The sequence below is a fragment of the Oncorhynchus clarkii genome, chromosome 32 (assembly GCF_045791955.1).
Source record: "Oncorhynchus clarkii lewisi isolate Uvic-CL-2024 chromosome 32, UVic_Ocla_1.0, whole genome shotgun sequence".
NCBI classification, from domain to species: Eukaryota; Metazoa; Chordata; class Actinopteri; order Salmoniformes; family Salmonidae; genus Oncorhynchus; species Oncorhynchus clarkii.
Window position 1 is genome coordinate 25,877,541 of NC_092178.1, and position 12,501 is coordinate 25,890,041.

The 12,501-nt window shown below is 42.4% G+C and overlaps 1 protein-coding gene across 6 annotated transcripts in view; it reads left to right on the forward strand.

Moving 5' to 3' along the window:
* The window catches only part of LOC139392219 (trafficking protein particle complex subunit 9-like), a 292,725-nt gene that overhangs the window by 98,033 nt on the left and 182,191 nt on the right, over window positions 1-12,501 (forward strand). The window lies entirely within an intron of this gene.

The window sequence follows — 12,501 nt, forward strand, 5'->3', positions numbered from 1 at the left end:
GATGTAATTTCCCTCTGATCTTGGTTTAAAAAGAAAGAGAGGAAAGGGGCTGATGAGAGAGAAGGGGTCCATTTAACCAAACTAAAGGACTATCGCCCCCTAGCACTCACATCTGTCATCATATCACCTTTACCTTACCTGACACCCTAGACCCACTTCAATTTGCATACCGCCCCAATAGATCTACAGGCAATGCAATCGCCATCGCACTGCACACTGCCCTAACCCATCTGGATAAGAGGATGTATGTAAGAATGCTGTTCATTCACTATAACTCAGCATTCAACACCATAGTACCCTCCAAGCTCATCATTAAACTCAGGTCCTGGGTCTGAACCCGCCCTGTGCAACTGGGTCCTGGACTCCCTGACGGGCCGCCCCCAGCTGGTGAGGGAAACAACATCCCCACTTCGCTAATCTTCAACACAGGGGACCCACAAGGGTGCGTGCTCAGCCCCCTCCTGTACTCCCTGTTCACCCATGACTGTGTGGCCAGGCCGCCTCAAACTCAATCAACTTTGCTGACAACACAACAGTAGTAGACCTGATTACCAACAATGATGAGACAGCCAAAAGGGAGAAAGGTGAGGGCCCTGGTGGAGTGGCGCCAGGAAAATAACCTCTCCCTCAACGGGCTCTAAAGAGGGTGGTGCAGCCTGTTCACCCCGCTACCATCCAGAAGGTGAGGTCAGTACAGGTGTATCAAAGATGGGACCGAGAGACTGAAAAACAGCTTCTGTTTCAAGGCCATCAGACTGTTAAACAGCCATCACTAGCCGACTACCACCCGGTTACTCAATCCTGCTGCCATATAGACATGGAATCACTGGTCACTTTAAAAATGTTTACATCCTGCTTTACTCATTTCCTATGAATGTACTGTATTCTATTCTACTGTATTTTAGTCAGTGCCACACTCCACATTGCTCGTCCTGATATTTATGTATTTCATAATTCCATTATTTTACTTTTAGATTTCTGTGTATTGTTGTGAATTATTAAATGCTACTGCACTGTTGAAGCTAGAAACATAAGCATTTCGAAACACCGGCAATAACATCTGCTAAATATGTGACCAATAAAATGTGAATTTGATTTGATGAGACAGATAAAGCCATTGAGAACATGGGGTTGCAGAGGAGCCGAGGGGTTCATTCATTGATTCATACCTAGACCAGTTTATCCCTCTCATTGAGTCCAGAGAGGTACGACAAAGCCAGATCAATGAGTTAGCCAGCTAACTTTGATAAACGGCAGGCGGTAGGTAGCCTAGTGGTTAGAGCGTTGGACCCGAGCTGACAAGGTAAAAATCTGTCGTTCTACCGCTGAACAAGGCAGTTAACCCACTGTTCCTAGGTCGCCATTGAAAATAAGAATTTGTTAACTGACTTGCCTAGTTAAATAAAGGTAAAAATGTGCAAATAAATAGTACGTATAAGCTGGAATTAGAAGCCTAAGTGGTGTTGTCCATTAGTTTATTCCAATTGGGGGAGGGGAAAATAATAAAGGAACATTTCAAATAAAATATACAGTACCAGTCAAAAGTTTGTTTTTTTCTTTATTTTTACCCAATTTATCTACATTGTAGAATAATAGTGAATACATCAAAACTATGAAATAACACATATGGAATCATGTAGTAACCAAGAAAGTGTTAAACTAATCAATTTATATTTGAGATTCTTCAAAGTAGCACACTCTTGGCATTCTCTCAACCAGCTTCATGAGGTAGTCACCTGGAATGCATTTAAATTAACAGGTGTGCCTTGTTAAAAGTTAATGTGTGGATTTTCTTTCCTCAATGTGTTATACAGAAGATAGCCCTATTTGGTAAAAGTCCACATTATGGCAAGAACAGCTCTTATGAGGACTGCCATAGTTACCTCTGCTGCAGAGGATAACTTCATTAGAGTTACCAGCTGCAGAAATTGCAGCCCAAATAAATGCTTCACAGAGTTCAAGTAACAGACACATCTCAGCATCAACTGTTCAGAGGAGGCTGCGTGAATCAGGCCTTCATGGTCGAATTGCTGCAAAGAAACCAACACTAAAGGACACCAATAAGAAGAAGAAACTTCCTTGGGCCAAGAAACACAAGCAATGGACATTATACTGTTCAAAATCCTTAGGTCTGATGAGTCTTTGTGAGAGACACAAAGAAGGTGTACGGATTATCTCTGCATGTGTGGTTCCCACCGTGAAGCATGGAGGAGGAGGTATGATGGTGTGGAGGTGCTTTGCTGGTGACACTGTCAGTGATTTATTTAGAATTCAAGGCACACTTAACCAGCATGGCAACCACAGCATTCTGCAGCGATACGCCATCCCAGCTGGTTTGCGTTTAGTGGGACTATTATTTATTTTCAACAGGACAATGACCCAACACTCCTCCAGGGTGTGTAAGGGCTATTTAACCAAGGAGGAGAGTGGTGGAGTGCTGCATCAGATGACCTGGCCTCCACAATCACCCGACCTCAACCCAATTGAGATGGTTTGGGATGAGTTGGACAACAGAGTGAAGGAAAAGCAGCCAGCAAGTGCTCAGCATATGTGGGAAAAGACTGTTGGAAAAAGACTGTTGGAAAAGCATTCCAGGTGAAACTGGTTGAGAGAATGCCAAGAGTGTGCAAAGCGGTCATCAAGACAAAGAGTGGCTACTTTGAAGAATCTCAAATATAAAATATATTTTTATTTGTTTAACACTTCCTCATGATTCCATATGTGTTATTTCATAGTTTTGATGTCTTCACTATTATTATACAATTTAGAAAATAGTGAACATTTATAAAAACCCCTGAATGAGTAGGTGTGTCCAAACTTTTGACTGGAAATGATGCAGACATTTACATTGATGGAAGCTACAATCTATTTGCAATATGAAAACTCATCTACCCCCTAAAAAAATAAGATATTCATGCTTCACCTATACTGCCATACCAAGCAGTAACTGCTCATTTGGTCGAAAATGAGTTCATGTCATTGTTGCAACAGAAAATACATGCTTAATCATGTGGACAAGTATTCTGCCTCTATTGTATCTATTGTATTGTGTTTTGGAAGAAATTGGGTCTTGTTAGCAGTAACTACATAAAGTTACTGTGAAACCAAGGTAAATAAAATACCTTTTTCTCAGTTCCATGCTATGAGCAGTTACTGCCTTTTTGCTTGGTAGGGCAGAATAGAGCTTTCCATAAGTTCTCTTAAACCTGCGTTTACCACAGACCTTAATTTCTGTGTTTATCCCCCCAAAAACATTCATTTCCCTATAGGCTTTGGCCATTTAGCAAAGGCAGAGTTAATGCCTACAAAACAAGATGCCATTACTATTCCTCTCTCTTCCTCTATAATTTAGGAGACACCGTTGCACAAACAACATACTGATTCATGCCTACACCAGCACTGGTATCAGGCTGTAGAAGAGGGAGAGAGACGACTGAAGTGGCGAACTGAGTAAACTATAACAATACGCCGTTCGGACGCGTGTAATGTCACGTTTAACAAGCCAAACATTGAAATGCTGTTATAGAAGGTCAAGTAAAAACCTAAACGGGTCCGTGCATTAATACTGGTATATTGTAAAATAAGGTATATAGCCCTACTTTGTGATAAGCATTAACAGCTAGCGTCTCTCGCTCTCGCTCTGCATTGATATGATATATTTTGTGTCCATCATCTCATTTGAGAGTGATACTCTTTTGTCTGTTTCTCATACCGTAAAATGTACTTGAAATAATTCCTTGACGTTTGAGATGGGTATTTGGAACTGATTTGCAGATAAAACGACTAAAATAAGGTAATTATTTGAATGATGGATGGATTGGAGTGATCCTTCTCCTCCCACTCCCACTGCTCCAAACCTTGATACAGTATATGTGAAGTCAAATAAACTGGCCTCTGTGTGTATAAAGAACGTGTCACATTGATTGGCTCCAATCTATGTCTACGTGACCTTGCAAATCAATCCTTCATTTTTGGGCCCGGCTCAGGCACAATATGCCATTTCCTTTGTTCTTGGTTTGAAAGAAAGAGAGGAGTGGCCAATGAGACAGAGCCATTGAGAACATTGTGTTTCAGAGGAGCCGAGACAACACGCGCAAACACATTGACACACCGACCGGGACAGGCTGAAGACATAACATAACTCAGTGTCTGATGGGATTGATGTCATCACACATAGACTAATGGGTTGTAGTTTACAGCAGACATGATTGGTTTCGATGGTGTGAGCACCATACTAAATTACACCGTGTCTGGGTCCTGCTTTTAATGCTGCTGTTCTCTTTGTGTGTGTGTGTGTGTGTGTGTTTTATGTTATGTAAGCTCAGTTAGTAAGAGCATGGCACAAGCAATATCATGGTTGTGGGTAGGACTGTGATGATTATGGAATTTTGAGAGACCATTCACTGTCATGCAAATAGGGCATTGGGCCACCACGAGCCAGAAGACCTTCAATGCACCTTGGCATAGATTCGCCAAGTGTCTGAAACTCTGTTGAAAGGATGTGACACTATTCTTCCGCAAGAAATTCCATCATTTGGTGTTTTGTTGATGTCGGTGGAAAATTCTAAGGCGCCGCTCCAGAATCTCCCATAAGTGTTGAATTGGGTTGAGATCTGGTGACTGAGACGGCCATGGCATATGGTTTACATGAATTTAATGCTCATCAAACCATTCAGAGACCACTCTTGGGGAGTGGGGGCATTGTCATCCAATGGGGGTATAGCCATGGCATGTTAATTGCTTAATTAACTCAGGAACTACACCTGTGTGGAAGCACCTGCTTTCAATGTACTTTGTATCTGTAATTTACTCGGTGTCTCCATTATTTTGACATAGCCTTGTCCCACCAACATATTTTTCTGCATAAGATCCTGTTGCATGATTTTCTTCCCAACAGCCAAATTAGCAGAATAATACATTACTCTGCAGCAGATATAAAATCCCACCCCTTGACAGGGCTCCAGACTAACATCCTCCCCAGCCCATGATTTGGTCGCACATTTTTCCCCCCCGCTGAGTCATGCAATAGAATACATTTGTTATCATTCACATTCTAAAGTAGTTTGCTGTGCTTTAGACTGTTTAATATACTGAGATGGGAGGCTATTCAAGTAAGAAGTTTCATCTAACATGTCCACGCAGGAATGCATGGTTCAAGATATGTTGATGTACAACTTAATCCAGTGATTGTCATGAATTGTGAGTTGACAATAGACTATTGTTGTTAAACTTTAAGTGTTCCATAGTAATCATTAGTCCAACAGTTGCAAATGATAGTTTCTATTGGACAAATTAAGGTATGCGTATCACTGTTTCCTTCCGTTTAAGAAAAGTTTTTAAACAGAATTGGCAGAATGAATATACCCCTGATCACATGTAAACAAAGTTAACTTTTTAAGCAGCCATGTTGTATTCCTTCTCGCATCTATGCACTCTCCACCTTTCCAAGCCAAACCACATCATAACCGCTACACACAGCCTACATCTTTGTCACCATATTTGTTAAAGTAACGTCATAGTCAACATAGCTAATAGAACTAACACGTTAGTAAACCTGCTACAATCATGCAGTACAGTGTACTGTCAGTAAGCAGTTTAGCAGATACACTGGCGGTCGCCGGTGGCAATAAATTGGTCAAATCAAAAGCTTACCTTGACTTGGAAGAGTTCCAGTGTTGTGTTGGATAGTCATAGCCAGCTAGCTGTCATAGCATCCCTCTGTTTGAGCCGGGTTTTTGAGTAGGCTAAACTATCTAGCTGCATTTAAAGGATGCATTTAAATGATGCATTAAATGATGAAATATCGCTCTCGCTTCTTTCAATTTTGAAGAAATTAATTTGTTCAAAGCTGTTCAATTGTCTTTCTCTCTTTTTGAGTCAACTACTCACCACATTTTATGCACTGCAGTGCAATCTATCTGTAGTTTATGCTTTCAGTACTAGATTAATTATCTGATATTTTTATTGGTTGAACAACATGTTAGTTCATGCTGCAAGAGCTCTGATAGGTTGGAGGACGTCCTCCGGAAGTTGTCATAATTACTGTGTAAGTCTATTGAAGGGGGTAAGAACCATGAGCCTCCCAGGTTTTGTATTGAAGTCATTGTACCCAGAGAAGGACAGAAGTTAGCTGTCCTCTGGCTACACCATGGTGATACCCTACAGAGTGCTGTTGAGGCTACTGTAGACATTCATTGCAAAACTGTGTGTTTTAATCAATTATTTGGTGACGTGAATATATTTAGTATAGTTTTATCTAAAAAGGATAACTCTTTAAAAAAATGAAATTCACTGAGGATGGTCCTCCCCTTCCTCCTCTCAGGAGCCTCCACTGAGCATGTTACTGTACAACCACTGTGTTCCAATTTAGGCGTTTATCAGTGCCATTTTCAACCCGTATAAGGGTATGAGTGTAACGGGGTACAACTTCTTTTTTTTACCATAATGGACGGTTACGCGATTCTACAATAATTTTGCTAGCCCTAGTTGTGGTTTCAATTCCCATAGGGATCACATCCCCTTTGTTAAAATGTATGGAACATGTATGCAATCACTCTACTAATTGGCTTTGGATGAAAGCGTATGCTAAGTAGCATATTTTATATTATTCTGTTTGTGTTGGCTGAAGTCTCCAGCCAGTGCTCTAGTCGTCCTCTCCATCTCAATAAGAGCTATTGAGTAGCGTGTTGGCTGAAGTCTCCAGCCAGTGCTCTAGTCGTCCTCTCCATCTCAATAAGAGCTATTGAGTAGCGTGTTGGCTGAAGTCTCCAGCCAGTGCTCTAGTCGTCCTCTCCATCTCAATAAGAGCTATTGAGTAGCGTGTTGGCTGAAGTCTCCAGCCAGTGCTCTAGTCGTCCTCTCCATCTCAATAAGAGCTATTGAGTAGCGTGTTGGCTGAAGTCTCCAGCCAGTGCTCTAGTCGTCCTCTCCATCTCAATAAGAGCTATTGAGTAGCGTGTTGGCTGAAGTCTCCAGCCAGTGCTCTAGTCGTCCTCTCCATCTCAATAAGAGCTATTGAGTAGCGTCTGGTTGTCCTAGGGAGGCGGGGAGAAAGTAAAAGCAGTGCGGAGCAGACAGCGTAAACACATTAGCCCATGGATGGTAAAATCTCAGTGTACAACAACGTCATTAAAGGGAATTAAAACAGCCAGAGAGATGCATTTAGAAAAGCCGGCACAATTACAAAGGGTGGGGAGGCTGTCAGTGTTGTAACCTTCTTGTTGCTCGTTGCTCCGCTCGCAATGTTCCCAGTGTACCGCAGCTAGAATATCTGTCAGTCTACGGGCTTCTTCGCCGATGTCATTCCGTTTTGGAGTGGAGGGAGTTGCGATTTGTCCTTGCTCGGCAGAGTAGGCCTATTCAGGTAATCACATTACCTTAGCGATATGATTACAGAATATGCAGAAGATTGACAGACTGCATTTATTTGAGGGAAAATAAACAAATATTTCCTTCAGATGTACCTAGATGTGACTTTGTGTGAGGTATTCGGCGTGAATTGTCTCATTTATTATATGACGATCAATTGACTGACTTCCCACTATTAAGAAGCTTTTTATACGTCATTGTAATGTCTTAATCTTTTCAGTTCTGGAGGCAGGAACCATTGAGACAGCAGCTCAATGAGTCTGTTCCATTCAGCCCAGTGTGTCGACTGAATGGACCTTCATTTCAAGGGACCAAGTCTTATATTGACCCAATCAGCAGAGTGCAGCGGCTGTTTAAAGTGCTATTGATACCTGATTTGAACTGAAATATATTTTGGTCAGTCCTATGAACCCCATTATGGACTTAATTGACCAGTTATTTATTGAAAATAAATCTCTTTCATAATTGTTGGACATTGATATTTTTCCACCGCTTATTTCATAAAACTTGTCTGTGAATATCTTTGCACATTTCTTTCTGTCAAAAATATTTGATTCCCAAATTAAGCCATCTTATTAAAGAGATTCTCTGGTAGTTTTGTGTACTTTTGCAAACGTTTTAGCCAGTAGTCCTGAAAGTAGCACTCACGAGCCAAAAGTGGTCCCTGAAAACAGCATTATTTTTTACATATTTTTATTTTACCCCCTTTTTCTCCCCAATTTCATGGTATCCAATTGTTAGTAGTTACAATCTTGTCTCATCGCTACAACTCCCGTACGGGGTCGAGAGTCATGCGTCCTCCGAAACACAACCCAACCAAGCCGCACTGCTTCTTAACCCAGCGCATCCAACCCGGAAGCCAGTCGCACCAATGTGTCGGAGGAAACACCGTGCGCCTGGCAACCTTGGTTAGCGTGCACTGCACCCGGCCCGCCGCAGGAGTCGCTGGTGCGCGATGAGACAAGGATATCCCTACCAGCCAAACCCTCCCTAACCCGGACGACGCTAGGCCAATTGTGCGTCGCCCCACGGACCTCCCAGTCGCGGCCGGCTATGACAGAGCCTGCGCGCGAACCCAGAGTCTCTGGTGGCACAGCTAGCACTGTGATGCAGTGCCCTAGACCACTGCGCCACCTGGGAGGCCCAAAAACGGCATTCTACGACACATATGTGCAGATATGTGCACCATGTCATTGCTCTCTGTCTCTGCTGTGTCCACTGAGCCGTTGGGCCCGCCCTGTAACCTCATTGGATAAGGCCTCTTGCTTGCAGTCACTCAAATGCGAGGGGCTGAAGCTCACTGGGTCAAACTCAAATTGCTAGGGGGCTGGCCCACGTGGGGGGAAATATTGGGAAAATGTCACGGCACAGCTTCAAGAAAACAGTCTCTTTCAAACTAGGGATTTTGTGGCTAATTGAGGTGAAACAGTAATTCTGTTCATAGATTATGCATGTATGAACGACACATTGACACGACAGGTAGCCTAGTGGTTAGAGCCTAGTGGTTAGATCCTAGTGGTTAGATCCTAGTGGTTAGATCCTAGTGGTTAGATCCTAGTGGTTAGAGCCTAGTGGTTAGAGCCTAGTGGTTAGAGCGTTGGACTAGTTACCGAAAGGTTGCAAGATCGAATACCCGAGTTGAAGGTAACAATCTGTTGTTCTGCCCCTGAACAAGACAGTGTTCCTAGGCCGTCATTGAAAATAAGAATTTGTTGTTAAATGACTTGCCTAGTTAAATAAAGGTAAAATAAATAAAACACATCCAGCCCAAAGCAGGAAGTTTAAAAAATACTTTATTTTCGTCAAAGTACCTGATCATGTTTTTAACAGATATAAGCCATACATTTGTATACATTTGTAAGCAGTACATAAGCATCCGTAGATGCAAAATGACAATAAGATGGATGATGGTAGATATGTTGTTCACTCTCTCACCTCACAAGATAAATGTGATGAGGACCATCTCACAGCATTATGAGCAGGGTACTTCTGTCTATCTGGATGATGTGGTTCTGTCTGTAATGCTGTATTTAGTATGACTCAAATGGCTGTGAGTAATGATGGCAATAATTTGTTCAGATCCTGCATTACCTCACTCTCTTATTCCCTCTCTCTTCTCTCCCTCTCATCTCTTTCTCTTCTGATCTCTCTCTCTCTCTCTCCCTGTTTCCTCATCTCTCTCCATTTCTCCTTCTTCTGCTCTCTCTCCCTCCATCTGAAAGAGACCGCCTGCGTCTTTGTAATTTGGATGTTTGATGTCGTAGTAATGACAGCAGAAAGTGTGGGCTTTTGAAAAGAGACACTATTATTTACCCGTCTTATTTTCTCTCCATCTCACATTATCTGCCAGTCTCACCTGGGCTGGGTTACTTGTGAATCATATAGCTCCTAAAATAATGCCAGCCGAGGAGTTGGCTATTCTTCTCTCTGTCCCGCCCCTCTCTCCTACTCTGAGACGCCTTGTGAATACTCTCTCTCTCTCTTTCTCTCTCTCTCTTTCTCTCTCTCTCTTTCTCTCTCTCTCTCTCTCTCTCTCTCTCTCTCTCTCTCTCTCTCTCTCTCTCTCTCTCTCTCTCTCTCTCTCTCTCTCTCTCTCTCTCTCTCTCTCTCTCTCTCTCTCTCTCTCTCTCTCTCTCTCTGTGTAGGGAGGAAATTGTCTGTCTACGTGATGCTTCTAATAAACCAATTTATGTTAATGAGGTCAAAGGTCCTTTGCTAGCTCCTCCCAGATTCAAGCTCTCTGCCCAAATGTTCAGGTGTTGTCTCACTCACTCACTCACTCACTCCACGGAGCAGAACAGGACTTTGTTGCCTTGTATTTTACAGCCTTATGTTCCTCTCCCCTCGAAAGGACATTGAAGAAGCGTTTCTGTTTGCAATGCAATCCGTCATAGGCTCCCTTTTACTACAATATCCTTGACTCACCTTCCAGGAAAAGCACAAGTGTGTGTAGAGCCAAAAGGTGGCATTGCAGAGATTCACAAGACTTTGTTGATGTTGATTTTCAGTATATCATTCTGCATTAGATCAATTCACTGTCACTAATATAATCTGTAGTGATTTATAGTCGCAGACTCTCACTAGGCAGATGGAGAGATAGATTGAGAGAGAAAGAGGCAGGGATAGACGGAGGGTGATGGCAAGGAAAGAGGGATGATGTTGAGTGATGTCGTCTTCAATCTCTCCGCCCGTTATGCACTCTCTGTCTGTCTCTCTCTCTCTGTGTGTCTCTTTATCTCTGTCTCTCTCCTGCCCTCGCTCTCTGTTTGTCTCTATCTCTGACTCTCTCTCTGTCTCTTTATCTCTGTCTCTATCTCTGTCTCTTTATCTCTGTCTCTATCTCTGTCTCTTTATCTCTGTCTCTCTGTTTGTCTCTTTATCCCTGTCTATCTCTCTATCTCTGTCTCTATCTCTGTCTCTCTCCTGCCCTCGCTCTCTGTTTGTCTCGCTCTTTCTCTCTGTTTTGTCTCTCTCTTTCTCTCTCTCTCTCTTTATCTCAGTCTCTCTCCTGCCCTCGCTCTCTGTTTGTCTCTATCTCTGTCTCTATCTCTGTTTGTCTCTCTCTGTTTGTCTCTCTCTCTTTCTCTCTCTCTGTTTGTCTCTCTCTTTCTCTCTCTCTGTTTGTCTCTCTCCTGCCTCGCTCTCTGTTTGTCTCTTTATCTCTGTCTCTCTCTGTTTGTCTCTGTCTCTGTCTCTCTCCTGCCCTCTCTCTCTGTTTGTCTCTATCTCTGTCTCTCTCCTGCCCTCGCTCTCTGTTTGTCTCTTTATCTGTCTCTCTCCTGCCCTCTCTCTCTGTTTGTCTCTTTATCTCTGTCTCTCTCTGTTTGTCTCTGTCTCTGTCTCTCTCCTGCCCTCTCTCTCTGTTTGTCTCTATATCTCTGTCTCTCTCCTGCCCTCGCTCTCTGTTTGTCTCTTTATCTCTGTCTCTCTCTCTGTTTGTCTCTTAATCGCTGTCTCTCTCTGTCTGTCTCTTTATCTGTCTCTCTCCTGCCCTCGCTCTCTGTCTCTATAACGCTGTCTCTCTCTCTGTTTGTCTCTATATCGCTGTCTCTGTCTGTCTCTTTATCTCTGTCTCTCTCCTGCCCTCGCTCTCTGTTTGTCTCTATCTCTGTCTCTCTCCTGCCCTTGCTCTCTGTTTGTCTCTCTCTCTTTCTCTCTCTCTGTTTCTCTTTATCTCTGTCTCTCTCCTGCCCTCGCTCTCTGTTTGTCTCTTTATCTCTGTCTCTCTCTCTGTTTGTCTCTATCGCTGTCTCTCTCTCTGTTTGTCTCTTTATCTGTCTCTCTCCTGCCCTCGCTCTCTATCAGGATCAGACATGAAGATGTATGTGTGTCTGGAAACAGGCTGTAGGCCTTAATGGAGGCACTAGTCAATAAAGATACTGTTTATCAGTGTTCTCTCTTCCTCTTTCCATCCACCTCCCTCTGTCTGGATGCATATCTGTTTCTGTGAGTAGGATATGGAAAATGACATGGCAACAATGCTGACTGACTGTGTCAGCTGTAGTGGTTCTGGGCTCATATTCACAAAGCATCTCAGATGTACCCTGTCCATGTAATCTCATTCATTATAATCTAAACTGATCTGAGATCAGCAGTTCTACTCTGAGAGGCTTTATGGATATGGACCTGGGCACAGATTCACAAAACCTTCTTAAGAAAACATTTATTCTTAACTGAAATGTTTTCCTTAACTATAGACTCAAGAAGAAAGTTAAGCAAAGTTGCTATTCCTCAAAATGGTTATTGGAAATTTTCTTACAGTATTTCTTGTTTCTCCTTTAAGCAAAAAGTTAAGAAGAAATTCTATTATTGAAAAAAATGTTTTGGGAAATTCCAAGATAGCTTAAACCTTGTCTTAATCTCAAGGCAGTGAGAGAACAAGCTCATGAAAGCAATTGAACATGTTTAATTCACTCACAAACTTAATCTGAAAGTTTCAGTATTGATTATTTTAAACCAAACGTTTTAGAAGAGTAATCTCAGTAAGAAATATGCCAACATGATTGCCTTTGCTAGCTTGATAGCTAGCTAAAACAGTTGCTGAGCAACAAGAAGATATTTGAGAAGTTCGTAAGAAAATCGTGAAATCTCAAGATATTGTTGAGGAACTTCTTATTTTTGCGTCAGTGTTTT